Genomic DNA, 19,523 nt, shown 5'->3' on the forward strand with positions numbered 1-19,523 from the left:
CACTTAAAGACACATAGAAAATTCAGAACTTGGCCCAGCTAGCTGACTCCAAAGCCCTTGCCTTCTCCATCAAACTGCTGCTTCTCTGTAACCCAATTGTTGTATCCAGCCATTAACGTTAATGGTGCCCTGAGAAATAATTCTTTCCAACACTGGGAAAGAAACTTATAACAATTTATTAGTGAATCATTGATAACAAAAGTCCACTTGCTGTAGACTTTTCTAACTCTGGCAGTGTTGACAATTCCATGGAGAGTTTCAGGATGTGGGATGTGGGAATACCATGGAAATCTGGAAGCAGAAAAGAATGCTTTATTATGCCATGTGTAGCACTTCTTGTTAGCAAATATAACAGAGCACAAACTGAAACAGCATCAATTGTGTGATACTAGGTTCCTTCCAAGAAAGAAAGTCATAAAATATAATGAAATAACTTTTATTGCATATAAAATCTTGAATGATTCCCTATTGCACATTCTATGAGAAAGTTCACACTCTTTAGCATAGCTTTAAGATCTGGCCTTAGCCCAACTTAGCTTTTGACTTAATCCTTTATATAGTTAGCATCAATGAAGCTCAAGTCTGATCATGTCATATCAGGAACTTGAATCTGAGACCTAGGTTTTTGCTTCCAGACTGCACGTTACTTAGCACAAGCTCAAAAAAAATTTCTTCTTTAGAGAGAATGAGAGAGGATGAGAATAAGGATGGAAGAAAGAAAGGAAGGGAAAGAGGGAGGATTTTGCTCTTTTTGCTCTAGCAATAAGTCCCAAAATTCACTAAAATGTTCTAATTATAGCATAAGTGAATCACAAAGTATTCTGGCTCACTTTGGTTTATGACCATTGTCTCTGCAAATTAAACAGAAAGAAAGCAGGAATATTGGGTACATAATACATTAAGTATTCAACCATAAGCTTCATGCTCTGCTGTCCACATCCTGTTCCCATAGTCATAAGATCCCTTCCCATTTTGACCCATGGTTTTGAGTTTCTGAATCATAATTAAACAAAAACTACCATGTGTAATTTTTAGGGCAACTGAGAACACTAGCTAAAGTCTGATGTGTTTCTGCTAATAAAAACAATAGAATAATTAACTGCAATGAATTATAATGGTTTTAATTATGTCCTTTAGACTATTTTCAGGGCTAGCTAGGAAGACATGACATGCACAAAATCATCAAATTAATGGATGAACCAATAAGCATCGTTTAAAAATAGTACTTGAGTTCACATTGTGGATGGGACTATTGGCATGGTCCCATATACTAACTGTCACTTCATTAAGTGTCTGTTGGGGGAGTCCTTCTATTTCTGTATTAAGTCTCTCATCTGCATTTTGGTAGGCTGGCATCATTGCTGTTGTCTTGACAGGGTCCTTAAGTCTTCAACTGTCACCTTCATTTTCTAAGCTCACACCCTCTTGTACCTGATTGCCTTGGGTAAGGGGGGTGGGGGACATCACCTCAGTGGTGTTTATTTGGCTCAGCAGGATGGAGACTTGGCTGGAAGAGGAAGCAATGAAGCCGCTGCCCATAATTCCAAGAGGAAACCAAGTAAAGACAGTGTAAAACCTACCACACTCACATTTCCTAGGTCTAAAGTCAGGCAGAAACAGTTATACTTCAGCTTTGCCACTTTTCAGTGTATGCTTGGATGTTTTTTTCATTTTCTTTATAACCGTTTAAAACAAAGCACCTAAAGCTGTATAACATTAAAGAATGCAATCTGTCATCCATTTCTTGTTCCTCTTTCCCTCTCAAAATCTCTGGGTTTTTAAATCCCTAAACATTTCTCTGCTCCCAATCAACCCTCTATTCACTCCCAAAAAGGCACCTTTTCTCTTTTATGCATAAACACTATTTAAGGGCATCTTTTAAAACTTCTTTGGATGGGAAGCTTTATAAAACAGATTATGCCCTTTGACCAAGGGATGCCCCAGGGACTGCTGAGGTGTGTAGAACTGTCTGCCCGTTCACTAAATGATCCCAGATGGCTATGCTTTTCTAGTTCTTGTCTGCTTTCTATTACTTTTTGCCTTCTCTCTGTTGCCAATTTATTGTGCCTACTACATTTCCCACAAATTACGACTTACAAAATGTGTCTCCTAAAAATCTTTTTGTTTTTGGAAATCAGAAATAGCTAGGATTTTAGCCATCACTGTTCACTTTCTGACCCAGAAGTTTAAAGTTCAAACTCAATGAGATTACCTAATAAGTATTCCAAGAGACTGAATAAACATAGTTGTATAAGATATAAAAGATCATCACTATAGGAATAAAAACAAAATACACAGTATTTATAAAGATGGTAACAATCTATATTTAGCATTTATTTCAGAAATTGATTTCTCTTTTACTCAAACTCCTGTAAACAGCCAGATTCATCAGAGGCAGTTTTTCCTATAGTCATATCTGCCTGATTTATTGAATTTCCTTTTCCTAATGAATCATGAGGGTTGAGTTAAATGTTAAATATCAATGTTTTTATAAGGAACATGCATGTTTGCTTTTTCTTCAATTAAGGGAAAACTGGTTGACCTTTGTGCCACTGAGGCTTGTGCTTGCTAATGGCATGGCTTTCCTACTTAACAAGCCATATGGTAAAACCTACTATTCTGTTTCATAAGCATAAAGAAAGCATGTGACAGTTGGCTACCTATTGAGCGGCATCTGCAAAAGGAATTCATGTTCCAGAAAGTGAAAGATGGAAAACTAGGAAATCATCTCATTATGATGCTGAGGGTTGCTGGGTTGCTTCTGTCTCTGTGCAAATGTACACATTAGGATCCTAAGGATAAAAAAGATTAACAAGCTCCCCAGGTGATTAATGTGGACATTAAAATTTGAGAAGCACGATTCTTCTATAAACTAGCCCTGTTTTGATGTTTGAGACATCGTGCCCACTATTTCTTCTTCCTGAGATATTCTTCTTGGTCTCACACCTCAAAATCTTTTCTGGCTAATACTTTCAAGTGTCTGCTTTGAAACCATTTTCTAGAGAAAATCTCCTGTAATGCCTTATGAAGGAGTTAAGTCACCCCTCAAACTTACTTCTCTTGTATCTTCCACATTGTTCCATAGTCAAGTTTGCATAATAGGTTTCTTAAGAGGCATCTTATCTACTATCAAATCCCTAGTGTCTAAAATTAAAACTAAGATACCTTGAATCCAAGACCTAAAACCATAAAAATTTTAGAAGAAAATCTAAGAAAAACTCTTCTGGACATTGGCCTAGGCAAAAAATTTCTTTCTAAGGCCCCAAAAGCAAATGCAACAAAAGCAAAATAAATAAATTGGGTCTAATTAAACTAAAAAGCTTCTGCACAGCAACAGAAATAATCAACAGAATAAACAAACAGTCTACAGAATGGAAGAAAATATTTGCAAACTGTACATCAACAAAGGTCTAATATCCAGAATCTATGAGGAACTCAAATCAGCAAGAAAAAAACAATCCCATTAAAAAGTGGGCAAAGCACATGAACAGACATTTCTCCAAAGAAAATATACAACTGGCCAGCAAACATACACAAAAATGCTCAACATCACTAATTATTAGGTAAATGCAAATTAAAACCACAATGAGGTACCACCTTACCCCAGCCAGAACGGCCATTATTAAAATGTCAAAAAACAGTAAGTGTTGTCATAGATAAGGTGAAAAGGGGATGCTGGTGGGAATGTAAATTGGTACAGCCTTTATGACAAACGGTATTGAGATTTCTTTTAAAGCAGATCTACCATTCAATCCAGAAATCACACTTCTCAGTATCTCCAAAAGAAAAGAAGTCATTATATTAAAAAGACAACTGCACATGCATGTTTATTGCAGCACAATTCACAATTGCAAAGATAGAAAATCAACCTAAGTGTCCATCAACCAATGAGTAGATAAAGAAAATGTGATATATATTCCATGGTGTAATAGTATTCCACTATGGAATACTACTCAACCATAAAAAAGAATGAAATAATGTCTTCTGCAGACACTTGGATGGAACTGGAAGCCATTATCCTAAGTGAAGTAATTCAAGAATGGAAAACCAAACACTGTATGTTCTCAAAAGTGAGAGCTAATCTAGGGGTACACAAAAGCATACAGAGTAGTATAATGCAGACTGAAGACTTACAAGAGGGGGATGAGGGATAAAAAATTACCTAGTGGGTACAATGTACACTATTCAAGTGATGGGTGGACTAAAAGCCCAGGTGTCACCGCTATGCAATTTATCCATGTGTCCAAAAATCACTTTTACCTCTAAAGATATTGAAACAAAAAATATTTTAGAAACTATGAAAAAATGCAATACAACACAGTAGATGCTCAATAGTGTCTGTTGAATGAGTGTTAAATGAATAGTAGGTGCTCATTAAATATAATTTCCAAATCTCTTCCCAAAATCCAGATGTGCTATAATCCTAGCCTTTCCCTTACAAGAAGAAATGAAGTTAGGCTGGTGTTATTTGTTTTCCATAAACTATTGCTAAACCCAGTGATCATCTCTTCTCTTTCTCAATGTTCAAACACTCATCTTTGGATAATCTTACAGATTTATAGACTGTTAGAACACAAAGGCACCATGAAATTCACAGGATCCAACCGCTATTTCTTATTCTATAGATAAGAAATCTAGGACCCAGAGCCTGACTATTGCAAAGGGGCATATCAAGCTTGTGTGGGCATTCAGAGGACTTTCATCGTTCGATAATCATGACATAATTGCTTCTTCCCAGTATTAGTCTCTCCATACCCCTGTTGCCACTCACAATTTCTCCCACCTATTCTAGAATTTCTCAATTCTCTTAAACATGTTTTTTCCAGTAAGAGATATTTTAATTTATTATTAGCACTCAGAATAATCTCTCCACATTTTATCATGTACTATGAATTAAGATGAGGTCTAACCACATCTACTGGGCAATAAGTTTGCAAAAGGAAAAGGATGGAAGTTTAAAAATAGTTAAGAAATACTAACATCAAATCATCTTCTTACATCAACAGACTTGTATCCTCTTTCTTACTGTTTTTCCTCTGGATATGACTTTGAAGACGTATTTTTGTCATTCATGACATTTTTACAACTATATTCTACACATTTGCTGTCTGGTATGATGGTCACTAGTCACATGTGTCTACTAGGCACTTGAAATGTGACTAGTCCAAACTAAAATATGCTGTAGTCTAAAATACACATTTGATTTTAAAGACTTAAAAGAAACTACCTCACAATTTTTCATATTGGCTACAGGTGGAAAGGATAACATTTTTAATATGTTGGCTTAAATAAAATATATTATTAAAGTTAATTTTCTTGTTTATTTTTATTTCTTAATGTGGCTACTACAAAATTTAAAATTGCAGGTAGGACTCATATTGCATTTCTATTGGACAGTCTTGTTATAGGCTTTAGTCAAGATTGTTCTCTCTGTTTTATATTTCTTTATTTTTAAAGCTATTTTGTAATATGTTTTTGCATGTTTTGTATACGTCCTACTAAAGTACGATTCAGCCAGGAGCTTTCACTGCTGCCACACTGAACTCTGTACATCTCTCCTCATTTAATTTTTTACTAGCATCCTTGGCTTGAAGTTTGTCAGAAATTTATTTTTAAGAGCTTCCTAAAGTCCTCAAGTCATTTTCCCCTGACTTGATAATGTAATACCATTACTTAAAATTATGCAATAATGTTAATAATAATAGTGACAGTTTATTGAGGAATCACTATGTGTCAGGCACTGTGATAAGTATTTTATATGTTATCTTATTTAATCTTTACAATAGCTAAATAAAGTATTATAATATTCATCTTACAGATTAAAAAACTGATATTCAATGCAGTTGTAGCAAGACCAGCTAGCTCTCTCCCAACCCATTTCTTTTTTTGTTCTGTGCTCATAACAAGGCTCTTTTCCTTTTGTTTGTGACAACTAAAAGTATCTTCAAATATTGCCAAATGTCCCCTGGAAGGCAAAATCACTACCTTTTTCCCCAGGTGAGAACCATCAACATAGAGTAGCAATTACCTTTTTTTTTTTTAATTTGAGAATGAAATTTTTGGCAACTACATCCTTTTTATTCAGCTACATCCTTTAGGCAAATGAGACCTCCAGCATATCCCTAATAGTTGCAGTCTGCCCTCTTTGTCTTGGTGCCAACTTCAGGTCCTATCTAGGATTACTCTGTCCACTTAGTTTTTCTGGCTGGGGAGTCTGGATAAATAATCTCTCATATCCCCCACACCACTGTTGTTCCTCTTTACCCAAACACTCTCCAAAGTTTGTACCAGTACAAAAGTCATAACTGTGAATGGCTTGTCATTCACAATTATGTGAACATATGTAGGTGCCTACATATGTAGGCACCTCTATGCCAGGGGCAATAACCAGCCCAGAGAGTTTTTTGATTGATCAAAGTTTGGGTTTCTGATGGGTACTACCAAGAAGAAAAAAATATCAAGAGAGACTTTTATCAAAAAGCTCTCAACAAACAGATGGAAATTTGTTTATTTTACAGGCATACCTCATTTTATGCCTTGCAGGTAGTGTTTTTTGTTTTGTTTTATTTGTGTTTTTGTTTTATTTTTGTTTTCTTACAAATTGAAGATGTGTGGCAACCCTCCCTCAGGTAAGATTATCAGCACCATTTTTTCCAACAGCATGTGCTCATTTCTCTGGGTCACAATTTGGTAATTCTCATAACATTTCAAATTTTCATTACTATTGTATATGTTATGGTGATTTGTGATTAATAATCTTTGATGTTACTATTAAAATTGTTTTGGAGTGCCATGAACTACACCCATATAAGATAGTGAACTCAATCAATAAATGTTGTGTGTACTCTAACTGCTCCACTGACTGCCCAGTTCCTGTCTCTCTCTCACTCCTCAGGACTCACTGTTCCCTGAGACACAACAATATTAAAATTGATCCAGTTAATAACCCTACAATGGTCTTTAAGTGTTCAACTGAAAAGAGTGGCAAGACTTTCATTTGAAATCAAAAGCTTAAAATGATGAAGCTTAGTGAGGAAGGCAGGTTGAATGCTAAGATAGGCCAAAAGCTAGACCTCTTGTGCCAAATAGTTAGCTAAGTTGTGAATCCAAAGAAAATGTTCCTGAAAGAAGTTAAAAATGCTACTCACTTTTAATGAACACAAAAATGATAAAAAAAAAAAAAGGTAAAGCAGCCTTATTGCTGTTAAGGAGAAAGTTTTAGTGATCTTGATAGAAGGTCAAACCAGCCACAACACTCCTTTAAGCCGAAGCCTAATCCAGAGCAAGGCCTTAACTGTTCACTGTTATGAAGCTGAGAGAGGTGAGAAGGTTGTGGAGGGGAAGTTTGAAGCTAGCAGAAGTTAGTTCATGAGGGTTAAGGAAAGAAGCTACCTCCATAAAATAAAAGCACAAAGCTGGAAGTGAAGTGGGAAGTGCTGATATAGAAACTGCAGCAAGTTTTCCTGAAGAGCTAGCTAAGATAACTGATGAAGGTGGCTACACTAAACAACAGATTTTCAATGTAGATGAAACAGCCTTCTATTGAAAGAAGATGTCATCTAGAACTTTCATAGCTAGAGAATGCCTAACCTCAGATCTTCAAACAACAGGCTGACTCTATTGTTAGTAACTAATGCAGCTGGTGACTTCAGTTGAAGCCAATGTCCATTTACCATTCCAAAAATCCTAGTGCCTTAAGAATTATGCTAAATCTATTCTGCCTGTGCTCCATAAATGGAACAACAAAGCCTGGATGATAGTACAACTGTTTACATGGTTTTCTGAATATTTTAATCCTACTGTTGAGATCTACTGCTCAGAAAGAGATGCTTCTCAAAATATACTGCTTCTTGACAAGGCACCTGGTCACTTAAGAGCTCTGATGGAGATGTACAAGGAGATTAATGTTGTTTACATGCCTGCTAATCCCTCCATTCTACACCTTATGGGTCGAGGAGTAATTTTGACTTTCAAGTCTTATTATTTAAGAAATACATTTTGTAAGATGCCATGAATAGTGATTGCTCTGATGGATCTGGGCAAAACAAATTGAAATCCATCTGAAAAGGACTCACATTCGAGATGCATTAAGAATGTTCATGATTCATGGGAGGAGGTCAAAATATCAAGGTCAACAAGCATGTGGAAGAAGTTGATTCCAACCCTCACAGATGACTTTGAGAGGTTAAAGACTTCAGTGGAGGAAGTAACTGCAGATGTTGTGGAAATAGCAAAAGAACTAGAATTAGAAGTGAAGCCTAAAGATGTGACTGAATTGCTGCAGTCTCATAATCAAATTTGAAGAGCTAAGGAGTTGCTTCTTGTGGATAAGCAAAGAAAGGGGTCTCTTGAGATGGAATCTGCTCCTGGTGAAGATGCTGTACATATTGTTAAAACAACAACAAAGGATTTCAAATATTACATAACCTTAATTGCTAAAACAGTGGCAGAGTTTGAGAGGACTGACTCCACTTTTGAAAGATGTTCTACTGTAGGTAAAATGCTATGCAACACTGTTGCATGCTAAGAGAACTCTTTGGAGAAAGGAAGAGTCAATCAATGTGGCAAACTTCATTTTTGTCTTATTTTAAGAAATAACAACTGTCACCCCACCCTTTAGCAATCACCACCCTTATCAGTCAGCAGCCATCAACATTGAGGCAAGATCCTCCACCAGCAAAAAGATTACACCTCATTGAGTGCTCAGATGATTGTTGCCATTTCCTAGCAATAAAGTATTTTTTTACTAAGGTATGTACATTGTTTTTCATACATAATGCTATTGCACACTTAATAGACTACAGCATAAGGTAAACAGACCTTTTATATGCACTAGGAAACAAAAAAATATAATGCGACTCACTTTATTGTGATATTTGCTCTATTGCAGTGGTCTGGAACCAAACCCACAATATCTCAAAGGTATGCCTGTATGTAGTTCAAGATTTTGTCACCCAGTCTTTTTATTTACCCACTTCCTCTAAAGCTAGGTGATACAAAAGAAAAATTATTCCAGTGCTCATTCAAATGGCTTGGAAATAAGCTAGAGATTATTTCTCAGTCTGTTACATAATAATTACTGTTTTGAAGTGCATAGCATCCATGTCTGTTCCTCATAATGCATTGCTTTTTTCTTTTCTCCAGGTGTGCATTGGAACCCAGTTACATGGTCCATAAACAGATCATTTGTTCAAGCACCTTTCCTGAGAATTATACCAATCTAAGTCTTCATTTGACAAGTCTAACACTCTTTTTCAATGACAGCATGATATCACAATCTGGTTAACATTAAGCTGTAGGTTCCTTAAAGCTAGGATTGTTGTGTGTATGTGTATGTGCATGTGTCCATGCATGTGTATATGTGTGTGTTTAACTACTATCTTTAAAGTAACCTAGGAGTTTATGTCTCCTTTGCTATTTTCAATTTCTAGGCTCTTTGGTGTAGACAAAGAGGAATCATTGTCTTTTCCTCACTCTCTTTCAAATCAGATGCAGTTTGGAAGAAAAGTAACAATTTGTTTTTAGTCCATGTCCTTTCCAATAATAAGGACAAATATAGAAACGTGTCCTGCTGCTTCATGTAGAATTATTTTAAGCCTATTAAGTAGGCCTATCCAACTTTAATCAAGTACAGACAAGAGCTTGCTGATCTGTGCATTCTGAAATTTCATTGCTCCTACACAAACTCACTGCCTGGAAACAAGGAAGCCTGACACTTGAAGGGCCATGCTGTCTGACAAACTGGATTAATAATGAATGAACCCATCTTGTATAATCAGAAAGGGGAGGAATGCTACAAATTAGAAATAAGCATGTTTTTCATTACAGATGGCAGCAGGACGCTGCTTAGGGTATCACTGACGCTCAAATTAGTTGTGGGGCATGGGAACCACTTGCTGCCTCTCACTGTTTCTTACTTTTCTCTCGAGATTCTCTTTCTCAAGGGATTTGCAACATGAGAAATTCAAACTTAGGAGACACATTTGCACCACATGAGAATGACAACTTATTATTCATCTAGGGTGTACAGATACTGTAAATGGGTTACATTTCCATCTTAAATTAGGTTAAAGTTCTCATATTTTCCATATAAGTTGGATCAAAATTATGCCAAGATGGGAATTTTTGCTGGATTTCTGGTATTCTCAAGAGATGTTTATTCTGAATATCATGTGCTTTCAGAGAAAATGAGCTGCCCATCTCTGAATCTGGGGAAACGTGCTGGTATTTCAATTGGTTGGAGCTTGTTTTGTTTTGACATATGCTACCTATGACTAGCTGTGGTATCAGTGTTGTATGTGTGTGAGCACCAAAACATGAACAGATACAGAAATGAAGTAAAATGAAAAATCTTAGAGAGAATGAAAGGGAGAACCAGTTAGCATCATTTCATTAACCAACCTGAAAATGTATTTCTATAGGGCAAAGACTAGACCACAGATATATGCAGATACTACAAATATCTCACGAAATATCCAAAATATCTCAGTGACCCAAGAATGGTCGTTGATCCTGAGATAAACTGACAACCTGCCCAGAGATCTATAGTGGTGGTGTTGGAGGGGCTGAGAATTCCTCTACCTCCTGGCTCCGATCCTATCTACCTGTCCTAGAATCAAGGCACTGTCTTGATTCTCCTGTGCAATGAAGGCCTCATGTGTTGAGGTGAGAGTAGACTGAGGTCAGCTTAGATTGTCTGGAAGTCAGTGAGTCTCTAAATCTATGGAGAGAACACATGGAAGTCCCAGCTGTTCATGCCTACTTTGTGAGGAAAGCCTGTGTTCAGTCAAAGTGGACCAATTAACGTAGCCAATGTGATATTTCCAGCTCACAATAATTATTCCCAGAACATGCTGTCCAGCAGGGGAGATATTTTTCAGACATGAACAAAGTAGGCTCCGATTTGCGTACCTGTTGGCATCTAGTATGTGGATGAGAGTATAAGTTTTGGTTTAGAGGCCTTTAAAAGGTCTTCCAAAATCGGGACAGCACCTCCAGCAGCTGGTTAGATTATGGTGTCAAAGGGTTTGGGAGATGGACGATTGCAAAGAGGAAAGAGCAGAGCAGTGTGTGGTAACAGTGAGCCTTTGTGAGGATAGAAAGTGGCCACCTTAATTAGGTTAGCCAGACTGTGACTAACATATGTCCAGGGACAACGGCAAATCCATCAAGAAACCCCAAGTCACACTGGCTCTGTTCTTTACTCAGCTGGTCTTTCCTGCCGATTGCCCATGCAGAGCCATCTTGAGAAGCTCTCACTGAGCTATGCTGTGTCACCTGTGACAAGTAAGATAATGCAAGATGTCCACGTCTGAATTCCCAGAACCTCTGGAATGTGGCAAGGAGGAATTAAGGTTGCATGTGGAATAAAGAGATCAGCTGACCTTGAGATGGCAGGATTAGCCTGAATTACCCAGGTGGGCCCAAGGTAATCACAGAGTCCTTATAGGTGGAAAAGGGAAGCAGAGGAGAGGAAACCAGAGAGAAGGACTTGTCCACATTGCTGGCTTTGAAGATGGAAGAGGACCATGAGGAATTAGGGCAGTCCCTAGAAGCCAGAAAAGATAAGAAAATCGATTCTTTTCTAGAGCCTCCATCCAGAAGGCATGCAAACCTGCTGACCTGATTTTAACCCAGTAGACCCATTTCAGACTTCTGACATTCAGAACTGTAAGTCAATAAATTTGTGTTGTTTTAAGCTGCTAAGTTTGTGGTAAATTGCTACAGCAGCAATAGGAAACTAATAAAGTAACAAATAAAATGAACCTTGACATATTCCTAAATATATTTAGAACCTGTGCCAGGGGGAATGATGCAGGCAAGAAGGCCTTCTGACAAAGCCTCAGAGAAGGCTGAGGGTAGGAGGAGGAGGGGAGGAAGCATGAACATGGTGTTTGTCACTGGCAGCTTTTTTGTTCTTAGTCTAGCCCTTGGGGGAGAAGTTCTTGGAGGCTACAAAGTAATAATTAAAATAACTGTTTTCAATAAAACCACCATAAAGCAACAGGCACAGGGAAGTATTGCTCTGGAGCCTTGCTAACAGGTCATAACACCAGAGGGCAGAGAAACCAGCCTACTTTGTGCTTCAGCCACAGAGTGGGCTGCAAAGGGCTGTGGAGTCTCAGAAATGATGCAAACATGTTTGGCAGCCACCTGGGTCATTTTTTGCCATGTTTGTGGGGCACAAGTGGCAAAGCACAGAAGAAATGGTCATTTGCATGGTAGACACAGCAGGGATCCTTGCAAGGGACACCAACAGACAGTGAAATGAGGTCCCAATGAGGCAACAATACCCAGCAGATGTGCTGTGGTCACTGGTCATAATAGCTCATAAGCAGAGCTAATGCCCTCTGGAAATTGAATAGAACTCTGTGGATGACTGATGTTCCCGTATGAAAACCAGGGGAGGGGCAAGGCTGTCTTTCCTTATGCAACCCTCTTGAAACCCAAGGCTGGGGTGGCCTGAGGTCCCAAAGATTATTTTATAGTACCCAAGACTGTAGAAACGACAGTCACAAAGGAAAAGGGCAGATGCATTGATAATATCAGGATGGGGCAAAACTTTCCTGGGAACTTCGTATCTGGGTCTTCTAAAATATTTCTACGTGGGATCTAAACCAGATTTAAGCCTAAGGCAACGGGGCTGTGAGGCAAATTAAATTGTTTTGTTACCAAACTGTTAGCAGAACATTTTTCATTGACTGTGCCTTCACTGATGTGGTATCAGCCCTAAAGAAACTCATATTGGCAAATAAAAGACATAACATTCTGGTTTAGAACCTACATCCTGGAGATGTCAGATGTTTTACATCAAAAGAGGATGTGTTCTTATTTTTATCTGAGAGCAGTTTCCAATAAAAGGGGATTCAATCATGTTCCTAGGAAGAATACCCTAAAGGAGCTCTCTCTAGCTTTACAAACTCCATACAAGACCACAAAGAGGTAAGAGAGTTTTGTCCCACCTGCACCAGGTAAGAGCATTGTGGCCACCACTTCCTGAGTCCTGTGCATAAAATCATGTTCAAAAACTCCATGTCATTCTGCTACAAGACACCAAGATGCCTAGGCTTATTTCCTTCAAAGTGTTTTCTCAGCTGATAGCGCCAGTGTTGCTGATGATTTTTCCTCTAGCCCTTTCCTTACAAATTAACTGTCCTCTTTGTTAGAAGCTTCTCTGGATTCACTCTTGGAGATCTCCTGCCCTCTCTTTTTGGTTTGCCATACGTGTTAAGTAAAACCCCTGCCACTCACTTTGATGAGATTCAAGTGTTCCTCTCAGGGAGGAAAGGAAAGCCTCTTACTTGACAAGATGAATAGCAAAGAGCAGAGATTGGTTGCATTTAATCAGAGCTCACACAAACCCCAAGCAAAATGAAGCTGAAAATATCCCTTTTGACTGATTCAAAGTCAAATTCAGTTACAGATTTTGGGCAGCTGCAGATCTCAAACCATGAACTAAGGCCCTTCTCCCTGAGCTCATTCACCAGCTTGAACCTGAATATAAGTAGTTATTTAGAGCTTGTTAGGATGTAGACTGGTGGATCCTTCAATTCAATTTCACAGTCATTTACTAAAGCAGAACAAAGTCAAAATACCTGAACTTAAGTCTAGAGGCTCCCAGTTCCTGGCTGTGTGACTGAAGGTAAATTGCTTACTTTTTCTGAACCTCAAGTTCTGCTTCTGTAAATTAGAGAAATCACTCCGTTTCATTGCTCTCACAAGATTGTTGTGAGGCACAAATAAATAAATAATATGTGAGTGCTATGTAAATATTAATATTATTAGTAGTAGTTAGATCCTGTAAGGACCACGAATGTGCACAACTCATTGCCCAGAACCTCAAAAAACTTACAATCCAAGAGGTGAACCGGAAGGATATACAACTGACCTATGAAATATGGCAGAATGCGATTACTGAGATTACTGCCATGGGGGCCCAAAGGACCCAGAGACCATGGGGAATGGGAAGGTTTGAAAAAGAGAGCATTAGGTCTATTGTGAATTATGGGTAGCATTCCAAGGAGATGGGGAGAAAAGCGCCTTGGTAGAGGGAGGAGAAAAACCAGAGGTGCCCAGCCAGTGCTGGAAGAATGGCAGGGAGACACTTGTGGCAGGAGTAGTGGCACCAGGCATGGAGGGGCAAGGCCATGAGGAGATGACCTAGAATCCTAGATTTGTAGGACCCTAGGAAAAAGGAGATAGTATGACTATGAGATGTAGATTCCCATATCCCAGCAACAGAGCTTGAATTTGAATTTGGGAGGAAAGTTAATAAGAACACTGACTGTTATCCCAGTGAAGTGTCTTATCCCTGCTTTAAAGCTTTTCTATATCCGGATTCCCTCCTATTAAGCTGCTCCTTAGTTGCTCCCCACCCCATTAATTAGAGCGTATGAGCCTTCCAACTAATATCCCACTGGATTTTTGTGCTTTCTTCATATCCTTCACCAAGTTCAAGCCGAGGAAACTTTATACTTCAAGAAAAGCCCAAGGTGAACTGTAAATATGCCAGAAGTCACACAGTCTATTATCTTTTCTGAAGCTTCCAAACAAAGCATACCAATTAACTTCCCCAGCCTACACATGTTCTTTGGTATTGAGTATCCTGTGGCCAAACGAGGGTTTACAGCTGTCTTGCAGCTGGAGAGTGAACTGCACTGTGCTCTGTGATAAGTTGTATACTTCTTGCACTTTGATCTCCTTATCTCAAATCTTCACACACAGAACTGCACCCCACCCCCCACCATCACACTCAAGCACTTAATTTGAGCCCATCTCCTACACTATGGAATGAATACCTTGGTCCTGTTCCTTGCTCCTCTTTTCAGTGTCACTGTGGGGAAATTTACTGTCAAAACATTAACCTACTTGAGCTGATTAGTACAAAATCTGAAGAAAGGTTTTATTTGTGTGCATTTTAGAGAAATCCTACCCACTCCTTCCATAATTGTTTCCTTTCACCAAGGAATATTTCAAGAAATATTTCATCCCTCAGATATTTTGATCTGATTTTCTATTTCTCTCATACACAGCACTTAACGTTTTAGTGTAAATAAGACTGTTATGAACTCCAGGGTCAAATAAAATATTTGCTCCTCAGCCTATTAAAAGATGCCTCTTATGTCCTTCTAATATGTGAATGCTTACTTATACTAAACACTTTATTTAAAAGTCTCAATTATTTTCGTAAGCAGTTTTCAATTTGTATTTTAGATTCAGGAGGTACATGTGCAGGTTCGTTACTTGGGTATATTGCATGACCCGGAGGTTTGGGATACGAATAATCCCATCACCCAGGTAGTGAGCATAATATACAATAGGTAGTTTTTCAGTAGCTCCCAGCCGCAATAGTCCCTAATGTCTGTTGGTCCCTTCTGTGTGTCCATGTGTACTCAATGTTTACCTCCCACTTATGAGAACATGCAGTATTCTGTTACTGTGTTAACTCGCTAAGTACAATGGCCTCCAGTTCCATCCATGTGGCTGCAAAGGACATGATCTCATTCTTTTCTATGGCTGCATAGTATTCCACAGTGTATAATATGTATCACATTTTCTGTATCCAGTCCACTGTTGATGAGAATCTAGGGTGATTCTGTGTCTTTGCTATTGTGAATCGTGCTCGGATTAACATATAAGTGCATGTGTTTTAGTAGAAGGACCTATTTTCCTTTGAGTATACACCCAGTAATAGGATTGCTGGACCGAATGGTAGTTCTAAGTTCTTTGAGAAATCTCTACACTGCTTTCCACAGTGGCTGAACTAATTTACATTCCCACCAACAGTGTATAAGTGTTCCCTTTTAACCACAGACTCACCAGCATCTGTTATTTTTTTACTTTTTAATAATAGCCATTCTGACTGGTGTGAGATGGTCCCTCATTGTGATTATGGTCAGCATTTCTCTGATGATTCATGATAATGAGAATTTTTTCAAGTTTGTTGGCTGCTTCTATGTCTTCTTTTGAAAAGTGTCTGTTCATTTCCTTTGCCCATTTTTAATGGGATTGTTTGGTTTTTGCTTGTTGATTTAAGTTTCTTATAGATTCCGGATATTAGATCTTTGTTGGATGCATAGTATGTGAATATTTTTTCTCATTCTGTAGGTTACTCTGTTGATAGTTTCCTTTGGTGTGCAAAAGGACTTTAGTTTAATTAGGTCCCACTTGTCTATTTTTTATTTTCGTTGCAATTGCTTTTGGGGAGTTATTCATAAATTATTTGCCAAGGCCAATGTTCAGAGGGTATTTCCTAGTTTTTTTCCTATGATTTTTACAATGTAAGGTCTTAAACAGAAATTTTCAATCCATCTTGAGTTAATTTTTGTATATAGTGAAAGGTAGGGGTACAGTTTCATTCTTCTGCATATGGCTAGCCAGTTATCTCCACACTATTTATTAAATAGGGAGTTATTTTCCAATTTCTTGTCTTTGTTGACTTTTTGAAGATCAGACAGTTGTAGGTGTGTGGCTGTACTTCTGAGATCTCTAACCAGTTCCATTGGTTTATATGGCTGTTTATGTACCAGTACCATGCTGTTTTGGTTACTGTAGCCTTATAGTATTGTTTGAAGTTGTGATGTGATGCCTACAGCTTTGTTCTTTTTGTTTAGGATTGCTTTGGCTATTTGGACTCTTCCATGGATTCATATAAATTTTAGAACACTTTTTTTCTCATTCTGTGAAAAATAACATCAGTAGTTTCATTGAATCTCTAAATTGCTTTGGACAGTATGGCCATTTTAATGATATTGATTCTTTCAATCCATGAAAATAGAATGTTTTTCCATTTATTTGTATCATCTCTGACTTCTCAGCACTGTTTTGTAGTTCTCCTTGTAGAGATCTTTCACCTCCTCTGGTAGCTGTATTCTTACGTGTTTCAAGTTTCTTTGTGGCTACTGCAAATGGGATTGTGTTCTTGATTTGGCTCTCAGCTAGAACGTTACAGGTATATAGAAATGCTACTGATTTTTTACATGATTTTGTATTCTGAAACTCTACTGAAATCATTTGTCAGTTCTAGGAGCTTTTTTGCAGAGTCTTTAGGCTTTTCTAGGTATGGTATCATGTGGTCAGCAAAGACAGATAGTTTGACTTCTTCTTTTCTTATATGGATGCCTTTTATTTTCTTCTCTTGCCTGATTGCTCTGGCTAAGACTCCAGTACTATGTCGAATAGGAGTGCTAAGAGTGAGCACCCAGTCTTGTTCCAATTCTCAAGGGAAATGATTCCAGCTTTTGCCCATTCAGTATGATATTGACTGTGAGCTTGTTACAAAGGGCTCTTATTATTTTGAGGTATGTTCTTTCAATGCCTAGTGTGTTGTTTTTTTTTTATCATGAAGTGATGTTAGATTTTGTAAAAGATTTTTCTATATCTATTGAGATGATCATATGGTTATTATTTTTAATTCTGTTTATGTGGTGAGTCACATTTATTGATTTTTATATGTTGAACCAACCTTGCACCCCAGGAATAAAGCCCACTTGATTATGGTGAATTAACTTTTTGATGTGCTGCTGGTTTCAGTTTGCTAGTATTTTGTTGAAAATATTTGTGTCTATGCTCATCAGGGGCATTGGTCTGAAGTTTTCTTTTTTCATTGTGTATCTCCAAAACTTTGGTATCAGGCTGAGTCTAGATTCATAGAATGAGTTAGGGAGGAGCCCTTCTCCTCAATTTTTGGGAATAGTTTCAGTAGGATTGGTACCAGTTCTCCCTTGTACATCTGGTAGAATTCAGCTGTGAATCCACCTGGTCCAGGGTTTTGTTTTGGTTAGTAGGGTTTGTTTGTTTGTTTGTTTTCTGATTCAGTTTCAGAACTTGATGTTGGTCTGTTCAGGTTTTCACTTTCTTCCTGATTCAATCTTGGGAGGTTGTGTGTTTCCATGAATTTATCTATTTCCTCTATATTTTCTAATTTGTGTCCATAGTGGTGTTCATAATAGTCTCTGAGGATCTTTTGTATTTCTGTGAGATTGGTTGTAATGTAATCTTTGTCATTTCTAATTGTGCTTTTTGGATCTTCTCTTCCTTTTTCTTTTTTTCTTCCTTCATCTGGCTAGCAGTCTATCAATCTTGTTATTCTTTCAAAGAACCAGTTCTTGGTTTCACTGATCTTTTGTATGGATTTCTGCATCTCAGTTTTGTTCAGTTCTTCTCTGATTTTAGTCAATTCTTTTATTCTGCTAGCTTTGGGGTTGGTTTGTTCTTTTTTTCTAGTTCCTCTAGATGTAATGTTAGACTGTTAATTTGAGATCTTTCTAATTTCTGGATAAAGGTGTTTAGTGCTATAAACTTTCCTCTTAATACTGCTTTAGCTGCATCCCACAGATTTTGGTAAGTTCTGTTCTTATTTTCATTAATTTCAAAGAAGTTTTTAAATTTTTGCCTTAATTTCATCATTTGCTCAAGAATTATTCTGGAGTAAGTTGTTTAATTTCCATGTATTTGTGTAGTTTTGAGAGCTCTTCTCGGTATTGATTTCTATTTTTACTGTACTGTGGCCCAAGAGTGTGCTTGGCATGATTTCAATTTTTTTCTAATTTATTGAGACTTGCTTTATGACTGAGCATGTGGTTGGTCTTAGAATGTGTTCCCTGTACAGAAAAGAAAAATGTATATTCTGTTTTTGTTGGGTACTCTGTAAGTGTTTTTTAGTTCCAATTGGCCAAGTGTCCAGCTTAAGTCCACAATTTCTTTGTTAGTTTTCTGCCTTGATGATCTGTCTAATGTTGTTAATAGGGTGTTAAAGTCTTCCATTATTATTGTGTGGCTAAGTCTTACAGTATTTAAAATCCTAGGCACAACTTTCCCAGGCTTTATTTTGCTTCATGTATTATAAATGTGATAAATGCAGGTCTAAAAAACAATGATCATTTTTAACTTTATGGGTTAATTCAAATAAAATACTGCAAGAATTAAATGTAAAAATTTTAAGGCACAATTTAAATTTTAGGACCTTTAAATTTAACATTTAGGAAATCCCTTTAGAAGGAATGCACTTTCATAGCCCATAATCCTTACTGTCTAAGAATTTGTCATTTACTGAGATACAGATACATGTAGTAAATATAACAAGAAAATTAAAATATTCATCATGGAAAACCATTATATATTTGATAGAATAAGTTCAAAATTTTGTTCTAGCTGCCACACATGATGAACTTACCATATAGTGTTACAATATCCATTGCTCCATTTCCTCTGCCCCCAAAATGAGAATAAGAAAAAGAGTCCAAACAAATACTTATTTGGCATCAAATGAAATATTTTCATCGAATTTTCACTTGGCAATATCAATTGACATAAATTTTTTTGTTTTTGTTGTTTAAAATGAGATAAAATAATTATATTGGTTAATGAAACGTTCTCTGTATATTGACTGAAAGCCACCTAAACTATTTTAATTGCTACTTGAGATGGGAAGTCTCAGCATATGAACCCCCCCATAGTACACAGTTTTCCATAGTACATATGTACATAGTGCACAGTAAATTATTTTCTATTGCATATAGAGT

Source organism: Pongo pygmaeus, chromosome 2 (assembly GCF_028885625.2).
Source record: "Pongo pygmaeus isolate AG05252 chromosome 2, NHGRI_mPonPyg2-v2.0_pri, whole genome shotgun sequence".
NCBI lineage: Eukaryota > Metazoa > Chordata > Mammalia > Primates > Hominidae > Pongo > Pongo pygmaeus.